Below are 19901 nucleotides of genomic sequence, written 5' to 3' on the forward strand. Positions count from 1 at the left end.
TTATAAAACATCATTAAACCAGTATAGAAATGGCACAAGAATCAACAGTTTTATGGAATGGAATATATAGCCAAAGAACACACTCTAATATATGTCACTTTACTACATGATAAAAGAAGTATCAAAAGTTAACATAAAAGAAAAAAATTGGGCTTCCCTGGCGGTGCAGTGGTTGAGAGTCTGCCTGCCAATGCAGGGGACACGGGTTCGTGCCCCGGTCCGGGAAGATCCCACATGCCGCGGAGCGGCTGGGCCCGTGAGCCATGGCCAATGAGCCTGCGCGTCCAGAGCCTGTGCTCCGCAACGGGAGAGGCCACAACAGTGAGAGGCCCACGTACCACAAAAAAAACAAAGAAAAAAAGAAAAAAATTATTTTCAAACGGTAATGAGACTCTTTTTTTAAATAAACTTATTTATTTATATTTTATTTTTGGCTGCATTGGGTCTTCCTTGCTGCACGGGCTTTCTCTAGCTGCGGCGAGCAGGAGATACTCTTCATTGCAGTGCGCAGGCTTCTCATTGCGGTGACTTCTCTTGTTGCGGAGCACGGGTTCTAGGCGCGTGGGCTTCAGTAGTTGTGGCTCGTGGGCTCTTGAGTGCACGCTCAGTAGTTGTCGCACACAGGCTTAGTTGCTCTGCGGCATGTGGGATGTTCCCCGACCAGGGTTTGAACCCGTGTCCCCTGCATTGGCAGGCGAATTCTTAACCACTGCACAACCAGGGAAATCCAGTAATGAGACTCTTTAGTTATTGGAATGGAGTTGAGAGAACAGGAATACATTAAAAATTCCACGTCACAATATACGCAAATGTAAATTCTAGAAGAATTTAAGTGTGAAATATTTTTAAATCACCTATTTTCAGAAAAAGTAATGAATATTTATCTTACATTTGGGGAAACTTAGATGTAATGCAGGAAACTACAAAGTGGTAAAACAGGAACCTTAAAAATAGATGAATTTAAAACATCTAGCTGAAATCCAAAGGGAAAACTGAAAACTGGTGAAAAATTTGCCTCATATATGGCAAGTAGTTAATATTTCAATTTATAACACATCCCCATGATCGAGTATTATGCAACTGGTATATTTATGAATAAATTTCCCCATAGGAAAAATTGTTATAATTTTATTTGCAAAATGCTAATTTCCATATATAGTGTTACATCAACTGTGCGAAAATGTACAGATATAAAGACTGCATGTACTTGTACCAAATAGCCCAATGGGATCATAAGTAATATTCATTTTTGAGCACAGGTTTCCCCCACTATCCGAAAGTAGAGTGTCCCTATGAAACCTGTGAACTGAAATGGTGTAAAGCGAAGCAGCAATTACCTTAGGACACACCTTGCTATGGGAGGCAGAGAATGAATGGAGACAAAACACAGATGCTCACAGACACAGCTCAAAGCTATGGCGGCTGGATGCTGAAATGCTGAGTGTCGTTCCCGGGAAGGAGCTTGGCCATGACAATCTCGATACTCAGGGTGCGCGCGGCCTCGATAAAGGCTCAGCTCCCTGCAAAACAAATGCTGACGCTATTTTCGTTTTTCGCTTTTTTTCGCAAAAGGCAAAAATCCTCTTTGGATTTCTTTCGGGTAGTGAAAACAGGCACTAATTTAGATCTTTCATAAAAGCCAAGTGGCATAAAGCAAACTCTCAGAAAGTGGGGGATACCTGAATTTCTCTGTATTTGTAAAATCTTTATGACTTTTTTTCACAAACCATACACTGCTAAAGGTGAATATGTTCATCAGCTTATACAGATCTATGAAAAAAATACTCAAAATCCAATCAATAAATGGACAAAGAAAATGAACAGACAGTTCACAAATGAGGGTATGCAAATATCTATCAAATATATGGAAAAGTATTCCCCCTACCCCAGTAGCTGAATAAACAAATGAAAGCAAAGATTCAAGATTTTCCCACCATCAAATTAGTAGTGGTTAAAAAATGATGATAGTGGATGCTGGTAAGCATGTGGTGAAACATGTCATCCCAGATACTGCTAGGAGGAATATGCACTAGTACCACTCTTTTCCTAACAGGTATCAAGAAGCCTCGAACTGTTTATGCCCTTTAGCTCTGCAACTCTATTTCTGGTAATGTCTCCTGTGGTAAACAGAATGGCTCCCCAAAGATGTCCACGCCCTAATCCCTGTGACTTGTGAATATATTGTGTTTTAGGGCAAAAGGATTTGCTGATTTAATTAAGATTATGGATCATACAATAAGGATATTATCCTAGGTTATCCACGTGGATCCAGTTTAATCACATATACCCTTAAAAGCAGAGGACTTTCCCCCACTGGTGGCAGAAGAGATGGTGCAGAAGGAAAAATCAGGGAGGTTCTAAGTATGAGGGCTTGATTCACTCTGAAGATGTTAGAAGGGGGACCACAAACCAAGGAATCAAAATTGAAATATATGTGTATAGCTATGATTTATATGTGAAAATCAACCAAATATCAAAAACAACTGGTCTATTATTGTATTTATCTAGGTGTTCTGTTGATGTTTTGACGATTTTGAAAATGAAAAATAAGTTGAATATTCATAATAATTTATTTTATAACATTTATTTTCTTTGTCTTCATTTCAGAAAAAACTTGTGCTGTAATACATTTATCACATAATTTGTGTTCTTTTGACAGTACTGTCAGATTGGACAACCTTCTTGAACAATTTTGGTTCTTATATCATTTTTTTTTTTATTACAGTTGACCCTTGAACAACACGCAGGTCCACTTATATGGGGATTTTTTCCATAAATACGTACTACAATACTACACGATCTGTGGTTGGTTGAATCCATGAATGCAGAACTGTGGATACAGAGGGCCGACTATAAATTTATACATGAAGTGGATTTATAAAGTTAAATATAAAGTGGATGTTTTTTGTTTTGTTTTGGCTGTATTGGGTCTTCATTGCTGCATGCAGGCTTTCTCTAGTTGCGGCGAGTGGGGCTACTCTTTGTTGCAGTGCACAGGCTTGTCATTGCGGTGGCTTCTCTTGTTGCGGAGCACAGGCTCTAGGCACGCGGGCTTCAGTAGTTGTGGCATGTGGGCTAAGTAGTTGTGACTCGCGGGCTCTAGAGTGCAGGCTCAGTAGTTGTGGCGCACAGGTTTAGTTGCTCCATGGCATGTGGGATCTTCCCGGACCAGGGCTCGAACCCGTGTCTCCTGCATAAGCAGGTGGATTCTTAACCACTGTGCCACCAGGGAAGCCCTAAAGTGGATTTTTGACTGCACGGGGTCAGTGCCCCTAACCCTCACATTGTTTAAGGGGCAACTGTAATTTCGTTTTGGAGAAACTTAACACTGCTAAGGCAGTAGCATCTGAAATGATCAACAGTATTATTACGTGAGCCATACTTAGGTTTGCAAATGAACCATGATTTTTATCTATGATGTCTGAATATTTTAACAGTGTTGCACATGATAAATCATTGTTATTACAGAAAAACTTATATTTTAATTTCATTATATAAAGTACTATTGCATACAATGTGATTTTCAAGCAATATCTATATCCTATTACTATTTCTTCTTTCAAATTCTACAATGCTCGTTTATTTTATAGGAAACCAAAAAGCAAAGCTATATTTTTCAATTTATTCAGTTCTCTCATAAGGTGAAATTATTCTTTGTTCTATAATGGACAGAAAGTAGTATTTTTAGAAATTAATCTGGGGATTACTTTTACCTGAAGCTTCTTCATAGAATTGTAAACATTTTCATTCCCTTGTTCTAATTCTTTTGTGTTATATTGGAATGCCACTTCTGTTGTACATTTCCCATGTAGTCTCTTTCAATTAAGTTTTTTTCTAAAACTTTTATAATACTTTCCATCCTTCAAAAATATGTTTATACGCTTTTGTTAACATTATTAGTAGTAAACAACTGTTCATACCAAATATCTGAATAGCATAAATTCAAAATAACCATTTGCTACCAAAGAGATGTAAGGGAGAAGAATTTGCACCCAAAATATGTCTCTTTGGCGTATTATTTTTTTTACACATCTTTATTGGAGTATAATTGCTTTACAATGGTGTGTTAGTTTCTGCTTTATAACAAAGTGAAACAGCTATACATATACATATGTTCCCATATCTCTTCCCTCTTGCGTCTCCCTCCCTCCCACCCTCCCTATCCCACCCCTCTAGGTGGTCACAGAGCACTGAGCTGATCTCCCTGTGCTATGCGGCTGCTTCCCACTAGCTATCTGTTTTACATTTGGTAGTGTATACGGCATATTATTTTAACCTGGTTATTTTCTAAGAAATAGCAGAAAGGGAAAAATTCTGAAAACCAAGTACGAGTTATACTTTTGTAAGAAACATTTACACGTGTAAGGGAAATGTCCATTTTTAAGTGTCTCCTTCCATTTACCAGAGAGAAGGAGACCAAATCCCTAGAAACTCTTATCAGTGGAGAAGGCAACAGATAGAATTTGTTCCTTACTGGAAGATCTCTTCTCCAGATGTATCTTGGACTATGTTCTAATGTATCTTGGACCATGCCTAAATTAAATTTTAATTGTTTTCATGACATCATTCCCATGGTGTGTTTGAATAGTTTTAAGAGCAAATCTGACATGGACTTCAACAAGATATCCCACTTGGGGACAGATCCATAAATACGATATATAATTTTTGAATTGTTCCAAGGAATGTCATCACTATCAACAGAGTTTAAGCCATCTTTCCAAAGAACAAGATTAAAATATATGTTGTACATGGCACAAATAATGCTTCTAGATTTTGACCAAAATTCTGGTTTTCACACCTTTTCCTGTGTCAGATTTATTAGAACTATTCACATAGGACTGCCATCAACAATATCTTAAATTATTTAAATAATGCTGATACATGTTTTTTTATAAATTTATTTCTCATTAAGTATTCTTGTAAAACTTAACAGTCAATACTTATCTATCTTGTTGCCAACGTAAAAAATTGATATCATGTTTTACACACTTCATGTGTAGACATACATGAATACAAATTTAAGAAATATGGATTTCTGCATATTGGAAAAAATGTTCCTCAGCTGTCATATGCAAATGTTGCAAAGACCGTCTATTTCGTAACACCTTGGGATGCAAGGAGAAGCCAGAGAATGAAGGCTTGCCACCACTGAAAAATGATACTTCATCATGAAAGAATTATTGCAATTATGCTTTTTGAGAGGAAGGATTTGAGAACTTAATTAATTTGCCTTTTTTCTCACCTAAGCACTTTTACAGCTCAAATCCTCCCTGCATTATGAAGCAGGGTCTGTCTCCAATGTTCTCAGTAACATAACCGGAAACAGTCCTGGCACTGAAACCGTCACCTTTTGTTTAAGGATAAGACACATGAAGAAACATCTCCCTAGAATGTGAGCAGTGTTGGTGATATTCGCAGAGGCCATGTGCCTCTGTGTCTTCGGTTCCGGGTCTACTAATGGCTCCCAACCAAGACGCTACTGCAATACTCCAGGGAATGTTGATAATACACTAAGTAGTAGTGTGTTAAACTGTCTTTGAAGAATGCTTTAGGGAATCAGTTTTTATTACTATAAGATACAAAAAACAATTCTGAGAAAAATAAAGCTTTCCCTTACAATTGAATTAAATAGAATGTAAAGCCTGAATAGAACATTAGAAATCACCTACTTAATCCTCTTCATTCTTCCTCTTAGAAAACTATAGCCCAGAAGGGAAGTGACTCACCCAAAGCCTCAGACTTCAAAAGCAACAAAACAAGACCACAGTCTTAGTCGCCTGACTTCCAGGCTCATTATCAATATATGCTGATCACAGATATATTAGGTTAGTGAAAGCAAGTGGAACATTTAGGAAAATACAGGGATTTTTAGCAAATGATAAGAATTAGTACTTGAAGCAAAGAAGTTTTCTACAACCTAAATGTCCTATTTAATCACTTTCTGTTAGTCTAAAAGTGTTCTTAATTTAATCTGAGGAAACAGTATACCACAGGGATGGCTTCAGTAAAATTTTTAACGAATGACAGTAGACTCCAATAAAACACAAAATAAAGTAAAATCATATAACTTCAAATGTTGAAAAGTGCTTGGATGAAAAAAGGAAATTCAGAGCTGAAATTTTTAACAGAATTTCAATTAAGTTTGACAGCTGTTTCATTACCAGATTTGATTCATTGTAATAATATACTGTAAAATGATAATCCTTTTATCAGTAAAAAAGAAAAAGGGGCTCCTATAATTTAGGTAATAAGATCCTCATATAAAATCTAAAAATTTTTAACATCATTATTTCCTCATTTTTCCAGTGACTTTCATGGAAAATGGTAAGAAAAAATATAGAATTAAAATATGGGAAGAATAAGACAATTTAACTGTGATGAATAACCAAATTATATAATAACTGTGGTGGGAGAAATCTAACTTCTCTGTACTCATTCTAATTTGAGCTCATTTATTGGATCACAAGGGTTTTCCAAGGTAAAAGGCAAGTAATCTGAAGAGTTATAAAAATCAAATTTAACCTTAGGTTCAAGTGAATGCATAAAGGAACAGTATTGGCAACATAGCCTTATGATTGAACGGAAATTATTAGAATAAATGCACAAACTTCTACAATTGAAATAACAAATCATTACACTGAAATCACAGCAATTTAATATAGGAAGAGTCTTAGAAAGCGTGACTTTATAGAACGAGAATGGGAATGATAATTTACCAAAGACAAAACATCAAAACAGTGACAAAACTAGGGATGACAAACACTCATTAAATGAAAAGAATAGCACGAATCTTAATCAATCCATACATAGTAACACAACTGTCAAGCACACCACAATCAAATCCCTCCTTACGGCATTATCTGGAAGGCAGCTATGCTAACCACTATACCATCAATGCCTCTGCTGGTATTATCTAAATTACCAACCTAAAATAAGAAAAGAAATGGATCACAGGCTATCTGGAGATGGCTTTTAAGAACCAGTTAGCAATGTTTTGAGATTCATTTTTGAATAATGAGATATTTTATATTAAAGCCATCTTAATTATTTGTTAAAACTACTCCTTATTCAAGTCATATATTCTAAGTCTTACACAAGTTTACACATTTTCAGTTTGCTCAGGGATGTGGTCAACTTCACAATAACCCATGATGGTTCTAGTTCTTTCCCCCATGCTACTCTGCATTCCAAGAAAGTCCAGAGAAGGCCTTTTCTCGTATTTCACAACTGAGGCCAGGAGAATGACCACCACGACTATAGTGATCAACACTGAAAAGCCCTACTTCAGCCATTATGCAATGAAATCACCAAATAATGTTTCCAGTCTTAGTTCAGATTTTCATATTTCAGCTAATGACTTAACATCCCAAGACACAGAATAGCAGTGTCAGCAACAATTCTTGGTCAGTGTCACCATCGTTCTGCAGTGTTTGTGAAATTATGTCTTTAACGCTTATGTTTTGTCATTTTGTTTTTTAAAAAGTGGAAATAAAAAAACCATGTGTTGATTAGTAATAAGAAGCCTAGAGCTCATTACTTACTAAAAATAAAAATGATAAAACAAAATCATCATACCTGCCCAAAGCTATGATTCTCCAGTTTTATATGCTCATTATACTAATTTGAAAAAAAGAAACAAATATATAACATGAAAAAATGCAGTGCCTTACTCAAAAATTAACACAGAATAGATCATAGACAGAAATTTGAAACTATAAAATTTCTAGAAAAACATGGGAAAAAATCTAGATGTCCTTCGATTGGTTGGTGAGTTTTCAGATGCAACACCAAAATCATGATTCATAAAATAAAAATTATATGTTTCACTTTATTAAAATTTTTTTTTAAAGTTCTGTGCGAAAGACACTTAAAAGAATGGAAAAAGAAGTCATAGCCTGGGAGAAAGCATTTGCAAAACACACATCTGATAACGAACTTATATCAAAAATATATAAAGACCTCCTAAAACTCTACAATAATAACTCAATTTTAAAAGGGCAAAAACCTTAACAGACACCTCACCAAATAAGATATACAAATGGCAAGTAAACATATGGAAATATGCTCAACACCATTTGCATTAGAGAAATACAAATTCAAACAATAATGAGATACCACTACACACCTGTTAGAATGACTAAACCTCAGAGCAACTAACAATACCAATTACTGTAGAGTCTGTGGAGCAACTGGAACTTCCATTTATTGCTCATGGGAATGTAAAATGGAAGAGTCACTTTGGAAGACAGTTTGGCAGATTCTTAAAAAGCTAAACATAGGGGCTTCCCTGGTGGCGCAGTGGTTGAGAGTCCGCCTGCCGATGCGGGGGACACGGGTTCGTGCCCCGGTCCGGGAGGATCCCACATGCCGTGGAGCGTCTGGGCCCGTGAGCCATGGCTGCTGAGCTGCCGTGGCCGCTGAGCCTGCGCGTCTGGAGCCCGTGCTCCACGGCGGGAGAGGCCACAACAGTGAGAGGCCCACGTACAGCAAAAAAAAAAAAAAAGCTAAACATAGTCTTATCATACAATCCAGCATTTGCGCTCCTAGGTATTTACCCAAATGAGTTGAAAACTATGTCCACACAAAAACCTGCACAATGTTTATATCAGCTTTCTTCATAATCACCAATAACTGGAAGCAACCAAAATGTCCTTCACTAGATGAAAAGATAAACTATAGTACAACTATATAACGAAATATTATTCAGCAATAAAAAGGAATGGGCTATCAAGTCAGACAATGTAACTAGAGATAGCTTGGGCTTCTTATAACGAAGACACTTCTTTGGCGACAGGTCTCGCCCTACTGAGATTTCTCTGCTCTCGCCTTGGTAAGACTATACCATGTTCTTCAGCTCAAGTCTAAAGACAGTTGGCAAGCTTGCCATGTGTGTCCTGCTGTTGAGGACTACTGGGACAGGGATCTAACTGCTGTTCTTGGAAATCTAAAGGGCTAGGGGTGAGCTAACTGCTTTGGTGGCAGAGCCAGGGAAATGTTCTGAATTGCAATCAGCCTGCACAACTGGGTTGGGGCAAAAGTTGACCAGCATTCCCCATGTGAGAGGCAACCAGAGGGCAATTACAAAATTCTTGAATTGGAATAGTCATCACTAAATGTCAAAATAAGAATTGAAAAGTATTTCTGAAATGGAAAGAGGAAAAAATCAAGCTATCTATATCATTTAAAGATCCAAGAAGCTCAGTCCAAGCAGGAAAAATATTTCAAAAAGCACACAAGAAAAGCACATCATAATCAAACCGCTTAAAAGCAAAGATAAAAGGCAAATCTTAAAAGCAAGCAGAATAAAGAGACATACGGGGAAACAATGATTGAAATGAATCATTCTCATCTGAAAAAAAATGAAGTCAGAATACAATATAGCAATATATTTAAAATCCTAAAGACTAAAGGAGAAAGAAACTACAGGATTATTTCAAGTTATACTAAAGGTAACATTTGACAAAATTCAGTACTTGTGAATGAAAACAAAAAACTCAGAAAGTTAAAGTAAAAAAGGACTTTCTTAACTTGATTGGGGAAAAAAACCTCTCTCGAAGTCCTCCAATAAACATTTTATTTAATAGAGAAACTACTAGCCATTAACTTTAGGATCTAAAACAAGAAAAACACTGTCAATGCTCCTTTTAAACATAGCACTGTAGTTCCTAGCCATCACAGTATGATAAATAAATGTTTATGCATTTTAAATGAAGTGACAAAACTTTCATAACCTACACAGAAACACCACTCAAAAAGTTCACGATTTATTAAAACTAATAAGAGAATTCAGCAGGGTTACCAGATATAATATTAACCTATTGAATCATCTCCCTTTACAGTAGCAATAATAAACAAATTGTAATAAGAAATTAAGGCACCCTTCATAATGGTAACAAAAGTTATAGTGTATCTGAGAATTAATCCAACGACTTCATAAGACTCATTTTCAGAAAGTTGTAAAACTCTAAAAATACCTAAAAAGATGGTACGAACAAATGCAGATATATGCAATGTTCACTAATTTGATGACTTAACACTGTAACTATGACAATTATCCCCGAAAATAATCTATAAACTCTATTCGACTCTAATAAGAATTCCAGCAGAATTTATGGAGCAATCAACAAACTCATTTCTTTCTCTTCACTAATTCCATATTTTGTAAATCTTATTAAATGGGTTCCTGGACCCAATTCCAATGTGTGTGTGTGTGTGTGTGTGCGCGTGCAGCAGGGTGTCTAAAAATTCAAGCCAATTCTGACACCATCTATCTGGAGATATCATCAGATTCCATGGGTAAAAGGGTTCAGTCCCCGAGACCAGCCTCCATTTCAGATGCCAGGTTGTTAACTGTGCTCCTGGCCAACCAGCTACAAATTGGAGGTTCCAACAACCCCCTCCAGCTCAGGATGCCAATCGTGAGACCAGGTTGTTACCTGTACTTCTGACCGACTGGCTATAAGTCAAAGGTTGCTCCTTCAGTTAAATTAATTCGCTAGAAGAGCTCACAGAATTCAGAAAACTCATTTACTCACTTGATTACCAATTTATTACAAAGGACATTAAAGGATACGAACCAACAGCCAGAGACACATAAGGCGAGGGCTCCTGTCCTCACGGAGTTTGGGGACCTGCACAATGGACAGTGGCATGCAGAAGCGTTCTGTTTCCCCAACCTGGAAGCTCTTTGAACCAGGTCCTTTTTCAGGATTGATTAAATCATTGGCCACTGGCCGCAGATTCACCTCTAGCTCCTCTCCCCCGACCAGAAATCAGGGGGTGGGACAGAAGGTTCCACCCTCTATTCCTCTGGCACCCATCCCCCATCCTCAGCTGCTTTCCAAAAGTCACCTCATTAACATAAACCTAGTCTGGTGCAAAGGGACTTGTTATGAATTACAAGGCACCCATTTCACCTTGATGGCTCTGAAGCTGGCTTTGAAGGTCTCAGGAACTGAGGACAAGAGAGCAAATATTATGACAAAAGACGTTTCCATGGCTCTTAATCACTCAGGAAATTCCAAATGTTTGGGAGCTGTGAGCCGAACAGTGGATGAAGACCAAATATATATAAGAAATATTTATTTTGGTCATCTGAATAACCAAATATATATATATATATATATATATACCTTATAAACCATAATATTGAACTTATTTACTATATAATACTAATACTATACTAAACTAATACCCATTGGGTATTGGGGTATACTGGATAAACAAGTTGCCATTAAGGGTTAAGAGCACTATCTGTGGTGACCTAAATGAGAAGGAAATTCAAAAAAGAGGGGATATATGTCTACATATAGCTGATTCACTTTGCTGTACAGCAGAAAGTAACACAACATTGTAAAGCAACTATACTCCAATTTAAAAAATTTAATTAATTTTAAAAAGCATAAAACTACACACACACGCAGAGTGCAAGTGTGTGTATACCTGGTGAAAACTCAGTAAACTATGGATTGTTCCAATGTCAACATCATAGTGTTGATGTTTCACTCTAGATCTGTTACCGAGTCCAAGCTCGCTCTGCTCGCCCCACGATAGGCCAATGAATCGGAGATGAGGTGTTGAGGCTCGAATACGACTTTATTTGGAAAGCCGGCAGACTGAGAAGGTGGCAGACTAGTGTCTGTGAAAAACCATCTTATCAGGACTTGGATGCCAGTTTCTTTTATGGCACAGAGAGAGGGAGGAGATGGGGAAGTAAAGGGAAAAGGCCATAAGTTTTGCAAATATCCCCTGTAATGGCCAGCCACGGGGAGGGTATGTGTTAATTTCTTCTTTCTTACAGCCATCCACAGGTGGGCGGGGTCAGATTGTCTTCTTGTGAGTTGAACAGAGGCACTTTAGTTTAACATTCAGGCAGGGTTCCCTGAGGCAAGCCATTATGTATGATTATAATAACAAAAGCAACGAAAAGCAAAGGTTAAAGTCAAAGAAACAGAGGGAACATTGGAGTCTGATTTAGCTCTTCCCTGTTACAAATCTGTGAGGTGCTGATGTTGGTGGAGGAAGGTGAAGAATACATGGGGCCCCTTGTACATCTTTTCTACAAATTCCTGTGAGTCTATAATTATTTCAAAATAAGAAAGTTGAAAGAAAAGAAAACAAACAAAACAAAAAGGGTTAAGAGCACGAGCTGTTGAACCAGACTACCTGGGCTGAAAACTCTGTTCTACCTGTACCTAGCTGTGTGACCTTGTGCAAGTTACTTAACCTCTCTGTGCCTCCATTTTCCATCCTATTTTATGGGGATAATAGCAGTACCTATCTCACAGATTGTTGTGAGAATTAAATGAGTTTATATAGGTAAAGTACTTGGAATGTTGCCTGGTACATATTAAAATATCAACTTATTAGTTTAACTACCACTATGGCACAGTAACAAACATGGTGTAGTTCTGACACAGATACACAAAACAACAGATGAAAGGAAGAGAAAAGAGAGATCAGAACCAGATTTATGATAAAGGTAACACCTCAAATAAATGGGAAAAGGATGTTTAGTACATGATATTGAGGAAACTGACCTGTAATATGAACTAATGACATAAATGTAAAGTTAATATAAGTAAATAAATGAAGACTTTCTTTTTTGACCTTAATATTAAAGAAAGTCTTCTGAACCAAGACCCCAAAAGCACTAACCATAATTTTTGCAAATAAAACTTCTATTTAACTATATCAAAATGGAGGATGTCTGGTCAATGAAGGGAGCAAAGACAAATTTTGACAACGGATTATATTTAAAGTATACAGGGAACTTGTGCAAATTAATAAGAAAAAGACATCAAATCTAATAGAAAAATGGGCAAGGACTATAAAGGACAATTCACAGATGGGAGCAACGGAAATGTGGAGAGGCACTCAACCTTGGGAAAAACCATCAAAACAATAAGATACCATTTGAGTGACACCGATCAGAATGGAAAAAATGAAAAGGGAGATAACGTCATGTCTTAGAGAGGGCATAGGGTAATGCAAAGCGCCATGCAGTGCTGAGAGAGTGGAAGCCTGGACAGCCATGCTGGAGGGCGAGCCAGCAGGGTTTGGTGAAATTAAATATGCATGCACTCACCACCTCAGCGATCCCTGCTTTTATGTCCTAGAGAACCTTTCGTGCCTTTCACATGTGTTCATTAGGAATTCACTGGCGGTCCAGTGGTTAGGACTCGGCGCTTTCACTGCCGAGCGTGCGGGTTCGATCCCTGGTTGGGGAACTAATAACCCACAAGCTGCACGGTGCAGGCAAAAAAAAAAAAGGAAGAAAAAACCCCAAAAGACAAGATACATAGCACAGTACCATCTGTACCAGTCAGTGTTCTCCAGAGAGACAGAAGCAATAGGATACATGTAGATATCTATTTTTATATAGATCTATATCTATATAGATATATACATATGTTACAGGCTGTCTTCTCACATTTCTGAAAGGAATCCATTGTCAAACTCTTGCCCTCCTAACTACTTAGAGAAATGGGCAAAGTTAATCTTTTATATTCCTATTTTACTGTCAAGGAAGCTGATGCTCAAGGTTGAAGGAAATGAGGCAGAAGCCTTAATCGTGAGTCCTTTGATGAAGAAAGTCAGTAAAAAGTGATGCTTTCAAAACAGAAAACATATCTGCTGAGGAGTCTAGCAGTTGACGTGTATATGGTACATAAGACGTGCAAGTTAATTCATTTGCTCTGTACGTTTGTTAAATTTAATAAATATGGTGTTTCTTGTCCTGAGGGAATTTTGTTACCAGAAAGTGCCAGTGAACATCTGATCAGTACTGCTAAGTCCACACCTATAATCTGCCTGTTCTTCAGATCAGCAGTTTCCAATCAAATTTAAATGTCAAATACAATTCATGTGATACGTTCAGGTTCATTTCACCAGAGATAAATTTCAATAAGTGTTTTCTGGTGAGACTAATTGTCCTTTACAGAATCACCCTCTCGACAGACACCATTACACATGCCATTTCATCAGTAACTACTAACATTTGGGCAGTTAACATTTTTCTCTGCTTAAATTTGTACATTTTTCAATATTTTATTACCTACAGTCAGCCAATAGAAAGAGAAATGAACACGTCTGGCTATTTCTACTTCTGGAGCATATTCTCACGGCATGCCATTTATTCCCATAAATCCTAGTAGAACAAGACATTCACACCACTTGGCCTGCCTGAACCCTTGAAGAATATAATGATAAGGCAAACTGGAAATAATGCTGAGAATTAGCCAATAAAAATTGTACCAAATAAAAGACAGTCTGAGTATTCGAAAGAAAATTATATTACTAATGAGATCCTCATTCCACACATCATTCTTTCTGATGAAATCTGCACTGATTTACAATTATAAAGATTGTCATTCATTTATTTTTTATGTATTCGTTCCTCACACGTTCCCAAGAGAATTCAGGACATTTAAGAATATGCACGCACATAGTATAGCAGTATCAAACACATGTAAAAATAAGTTGAGACAAAATTAACTGTGTGGGAAAGCAAGTTGAAGCCAAGCCTGGAGTGAGGGTAACATCCAAAATATTATGAAACTCCATAACCTAGATGTCTAAGATTCAGAGCAGCCAATGCGGAGAGGGGATGTGATTATGTCCAATATTCTCCGTGTCCGCCAAATAAATACCAGCTTCTCAGGGGAAAAGACAACCAAGGGTCTGCAAAGAGAAGGCGCTGTGTTGCTAACATGTCTGTTTTTCCATATGTAAATCTTACGAGTTAATATTTAAAAAGACAGTATTTGCCTCTGTTTAGTTAAAGTTTGCCACTCTATCCATATTTCCAGTGCTAGGAATTAATCTGAAAAATATAATTCTAAATTCCAAACAATATGCAAGCACAGATATATGTATCACAGCATTATCTACAATAGCCAAAAAACTGGAACCAGCTTGAATACATAACAATAAGAGGGTAGTCAATTATATCCATGCACTAGATAATTTTCAGTCAACTAAAAATGTTACTCAAGAAACATATAAACAAAAGAATATGGATATTATGACCTCGATTTTATCTTTAAATTATATACATGCATATTTAAGGGTAAACAAAAAATAAAACGCTGAACCAAAAACTATATAGTAGTTATCTCTGGGCTGTACAAAAACAGATCATTTTTATCTTCATCTTTGGAATTGTCTGTCTTCATGAAATTCTTTGAAAGCAACATGTATTATTTCTGCAATCAAAGGAACTTTAAAAGAGTCTGAGGGATGTATAATACTTGTGGAACTTTCTTACATGTTGACAGTGGTACCCATCTTCTGCATCCAAATGCCTTGGCCTAACCCAGGCAAAAGACCACCTAAACGGCAGAACCAAAACTTGAACCCCGGTTTTCTGTTTTCCAGTCTAGTTTCTCCAGCTCTGTACTCACTCTCCACCTACTCCATCCCCCCACAATTTCCCTTCTTATCAGCCTGTCACGTTGGTATGGAACATTTGTTACAACTGATGAAAAAATATTGATACATTATTACTAACTAAAGTCCATAGTTTACATTAGGGTTCACCCTTTGGGTTGCACAGTTCTAAGCGTTTTGCCAAATGCATGGTCCACTGTGAGGGTATCACACAGAACAGTTTCTCTGCCCTAGAAATCCCCAGCACTCCGCCTCTTCATCCCTTCTCCCACTACACCCCACTGCACCCCATATCTGGCAATCGCTGATTTTTTTACTATCTCTATAGTTTCACCTCTTCCAGCATGTCATTAGTGTTGGAATCACATAGTGTGAACCTTTTCAGACTGGCTTTCTTCGCTTGGTAATATTCATTGTTTCCTCCATGTCTTTGCCTGGTTTGGTAGCTCATTTCTTTTTTTTTTTTTAATTTTTATTTTACTTTATTTTACTTTGGCCATGCCGCACAGCATGTGGGATCTTAGTTCCCTTAGGATGATCGAACCTGCACCCCCTCGTTGGAAGCGCAGAGTCCTAAGCACTGGGCCACCAGGGAAGTCCCCAATAACTCATTTCTTTTTATCACTGAATAATATTCAATTATATAGATGTACCACTGTTTGTTTATCCATTCACCTACTGAAGGGCATCTTCATTGCTCCCAGTTTGGGGCAATTATAAATAAAGCTGCTATAAACATTTATGTTCATGTTTCTGTGTGGACGTAAGTTTTCAGTTCATTCGGGTAAATACCAAAGAGCGTGATTGCTGTTTTGTAAGGTAAGAGTATGCTTAGTTCTGGAAGACACTGCCAAACTGTCTTCCAAAGTGGCCGCACCATTTTGCATTCCCACCAGCAATGAATGAGAGTTCCTGTCGCTCCACATCCTCATAGCATTTGTTATGTCAGTGTTCTGGGTTTTGGCCATTCTCATAGGTGTGTAGTGGTTTCTCACTGTTGTTTTAATGTGCATTTTTCTAATGACAAATATTTTCATCTGCTTATTTGCCATCTGTACCCATCTATATATCTTCTTTGGTGAGGTGTCTGTTCAGATCTTTGTGATTTTTTAAATTGGGTTTTTTGTTTTCTTACTGTAGAGTTTTAATCATTTGCAAAATTTCAACACAAGTCCATTATTAGAAATGTGTTTTGCAAATGTTTTTCTCTCTGTGACTTGTTTTTGCATTCTCTTAGCAGTGTTTTTCACACAGAATAGGGTTTTTGTTTTAATGAAATTAAATTTATTTAGTTTTTCTTTCATGAATCATACTTTTGCTGTTTAAAAACTCATCATCCAATCCAAGGTCACTCAGAGTTTCATATTTTATTCTAGAAGTTGTATAGTTTTGCATTTTACATTTAAGCCTATGACTTATTCCGTACTAATTTCTGTGTATTGTGTTTTTTCACATTATGAATTTGGGTTTTTTTTCAAATTAACACAATGAGCATCTAATGAAAACTTAAGAATCACAGCTTTCAGCATGCTTGATGATTTCTGTTACCAATTTTACTAAATGATGAAATCTATGCTTCTACTTTTCTAACAAAATAAGTATAAACTTAAATATTTAAAAATAATAATTGCACAAACACTGCAGAGCAAAGATGACACAGAAGGAGCTGAATGTTTGGCTGAATGGAGACACCACCATGCCATGATTTGAAATGTTAATTTTTTAGCTAAGTATAAAAATCTGAGCCAAGAGTAGAGATATTTTTTTGATTTTAACTTTAATGAAATCCAACTTATCAATTTTTCTTTCACAGGTGATGCCTTTGGTACTGTATCTAAGAAACCATCACCAAACCCAAGGTAACCTAGATTTTCTCCTGTGTTATCCTCTAGAAGTTTTATAGTTTTGCATTTTACATTTAGGTTTGTGATCCATTTTGAGTTAATTTTTGTGAAAGCTGAATTTTTTCCAAGTAGAAATCCAGTTATTACAGCACCATTTGTTGAAAAAGCTATCCTTTCTATAGAGAGTAATTATATAAATTAAATATTTCAATAAAAATGTATTTTTTAGAAGTCCAGATTAAATAAGTAAGCACTGCAAAATCATACTGTTGAACTTGTCAATTTCTTGTCTGTCTCCCACATTATATTCTGAGCTTCTCTAAGTAGTGATCTAGTCTTGTTCAAGGTTATATCCCAGCACCTAGCAGTGTCTGGTACATAGTAAGAGCTGAACGCACACTTAAAGAAGCCATGAATGCCACGTTCAGAGCTATATAAAAGCAATACCAGCTTAAAAGTGTCAAACTGATTTAATCAAAATTAGTCACCATTTAGGTATTTCTAAAAATTCAAGTGGGATTGTGAGTTGTGATATAACCATCTACTGTCCCTAATTTACCTCCTTCATCCATCCTCCCACTGAAAATATTAAATTCAAAATAACACATGAAAAGCTGCAAAGTTAAAACAGGTCTGTAAGCTAAGGCTATCAATAAATAATATGTTAATCTCCAAAAAGAATTACTCTTAGAACAGATGGTCCCAACTGAAATAGTACAATTAGAAGCCAACTCATGCCTAACCCTTTGAAACATGATCACACTCGGAGTGGGGAAAGAAGCTTTCACCTACCCACACCGCACATCCCACTATCAGAGAGCTGGAAGCCTGAACTGAGGACTACAGCGTGGAATCTCCTCTCCTTGTTCTTGGGAGCCGCGTTCTGCTTCCAGGGCACTGGAGATAGATTAAAAATAAGAAGGTTGGCAAAGATTTACCAAGCAAACATAAACTACATATAGAAGTAATAAAATCATTTGCAAGACAAAAGGTATTAAATGTGGCAAAGAGGGTCATTTTTATAGTCACGGCTTTTATGTGGCAAATATATACAATCGGCATCTGTTGAAATATGAGAGGAAATTGACAAAACTGTAATTTCTACAGCCTTTTAAAACATCTCTACTCTGATAAATAATCAGATCAAAAGGGACAAGAAAAGATAGAGAACAGTGGTCAGCAATTTGTTTCTGTAAAAGGCCAATAAATAGAAAATATTCTAGGCTTTGCAGGCATCATGCAACTCTGCTGTTGTAGCATGACAGCACTCAGAAGGTAATGCATGAACGAACAGGCATGGCGGGGTTCCCATAAAGCTTCATTTACAACACAGGTGGCTATCCAGATTCACCTGTGGGCCCTAATTTGCTGACCTCTGATACAGAATATCTAAATAATATAATTAATATGTATGAACGAATACAATACAAACACTGTCAACCTATTTTGTAGAATATAAATATGATATAAATATTATATTTACGTGAACAGAAATATGCTTACTAGGCCCCACTAAAAATACTCAGTAAATTGGAAAACTGGAAGAATGCATAGGTGGAATTCTTTGACTAAAATGTAGTAAAAATAAAAGCAGCACATTTAAAAGAGAACCTACCTACATGTTTGGGGAAAAAAAAAAAAAAACAACTCCCTAATGAATAAATACTGAGTTAATAAGAAAACTAAATTTAAACATTCAGAATATTTAAAATACAGCAGAGGGCTTCCCTGGTGGCGCAGTGGTTGAGAGTCCGCCTGCCGGTGCAGGGGACATGGGTTCGTGCCCCGGTCCGGGAAGATCCCACATGCCGCGGAGCGGCTGGGCCCATGAGCCATGGCCGCTGAGCCTGTGCATCCGGAGCCTGTGCTCCGCAACGGGAGAGGCCACAGCACTGAGAGGCCCGCGTACCGCAAAAAAAAAAAAAAAAAAAAAAAAAAAATATATATATATATATATATATATATAGCAGAATACGACTATCTGTTGTCCCAAAACTATGCCAGCAACTGGGTATATCAATCTTGTTTATTTTTGCTAAATGATAAGTGAAAAACTGTATTTGTTATTGTTTTCATTTGCATTACTATATTCATGAGGTTAAACATCTTTTATATGTTCATTTTTCATGGTTATTAAAGAATAAGATAGAGAAGAATACTTTCTATTTGGATCTGAACATTATGATTAGTGGTGAAAATTAAATCAGGAAAGATTTAGAGGATTGCTTTGAAAAGGATTGCTTTGAAAATATAATCAAGACATTAACACATGAAATGGTTAAAAGAAATATAACTATTAGAAAAGAAGATGAGAAATTATTTTATTCATGTATTTTATGATCATAATTAGAAAATGAACTAAAAGCTATTAAAATAAATACTTATTACTATAGGCTCCTCACATTTCTTACTCATGTATTTGTAAAAAACAACTAGGGACTTTCCCAAAGAGATAAAACATTGCTGCATTTGCTCAAAAATTGAAAGAGCAATTAGAGAGAACAGAAGAGATGACCATGAAGTAGACCAAACTACCCATTCAACCAGTCATTCATTCATGTGCTATGTGTCAGTCATACTGGCCTTCTCTCCTTTCTTTCCCTCAAGCACACACAAGCCCCTTCCAGTCTTCACATCTTTGTACTTTCCCATCCCTCTAGCAAAGCC

General features: G+C 36.8%; 1 protein-coding gene across 17 annotated transcripts in view; it reads right to left on the reverse strand.

The window, feature by feature from the left end:
- The window catches only part of LOC307180944 (uncharacterized protein), a 622728-nt gene that overhangs the window by 437681 nt on the left and 165146 nt on the right, over positions 1–19901 (reverse strand). For 14 of the 17 annotated variants that reach the window (XR_013825813.1, XR_013825814.1, XR_013825815.1 and 11 more), the window contains 2 exons: positions 18027–18131; positions 1350–1520 (listed from right to left, as the gene is read on the reverse strand). The gene's annotated coding sequence lies outside the window, so the exon portion shown is untranslated. Of the gene's footprint in view, positions 1–1337; positions 1521–18026; positions 18132–19901 lie in introns of all 17 variants that reach the window. The other 3 variants (XR_013825816.1, XR_013825817.1, XR_013825822.1) reach the window with 2 other exon arrangements.

This window comes from Stenella coeruleoalba (assembly GCF_951394435.1).
Source record: "Stenella coeruleoalba genome assembly, chromosome: X".
Lineage (NCBI taxonomy): Eukaryota > Metazoa > Chordata > Mammalia > Artiodactyla > Delphinidae > Stenella > Stenella coeruleoalba.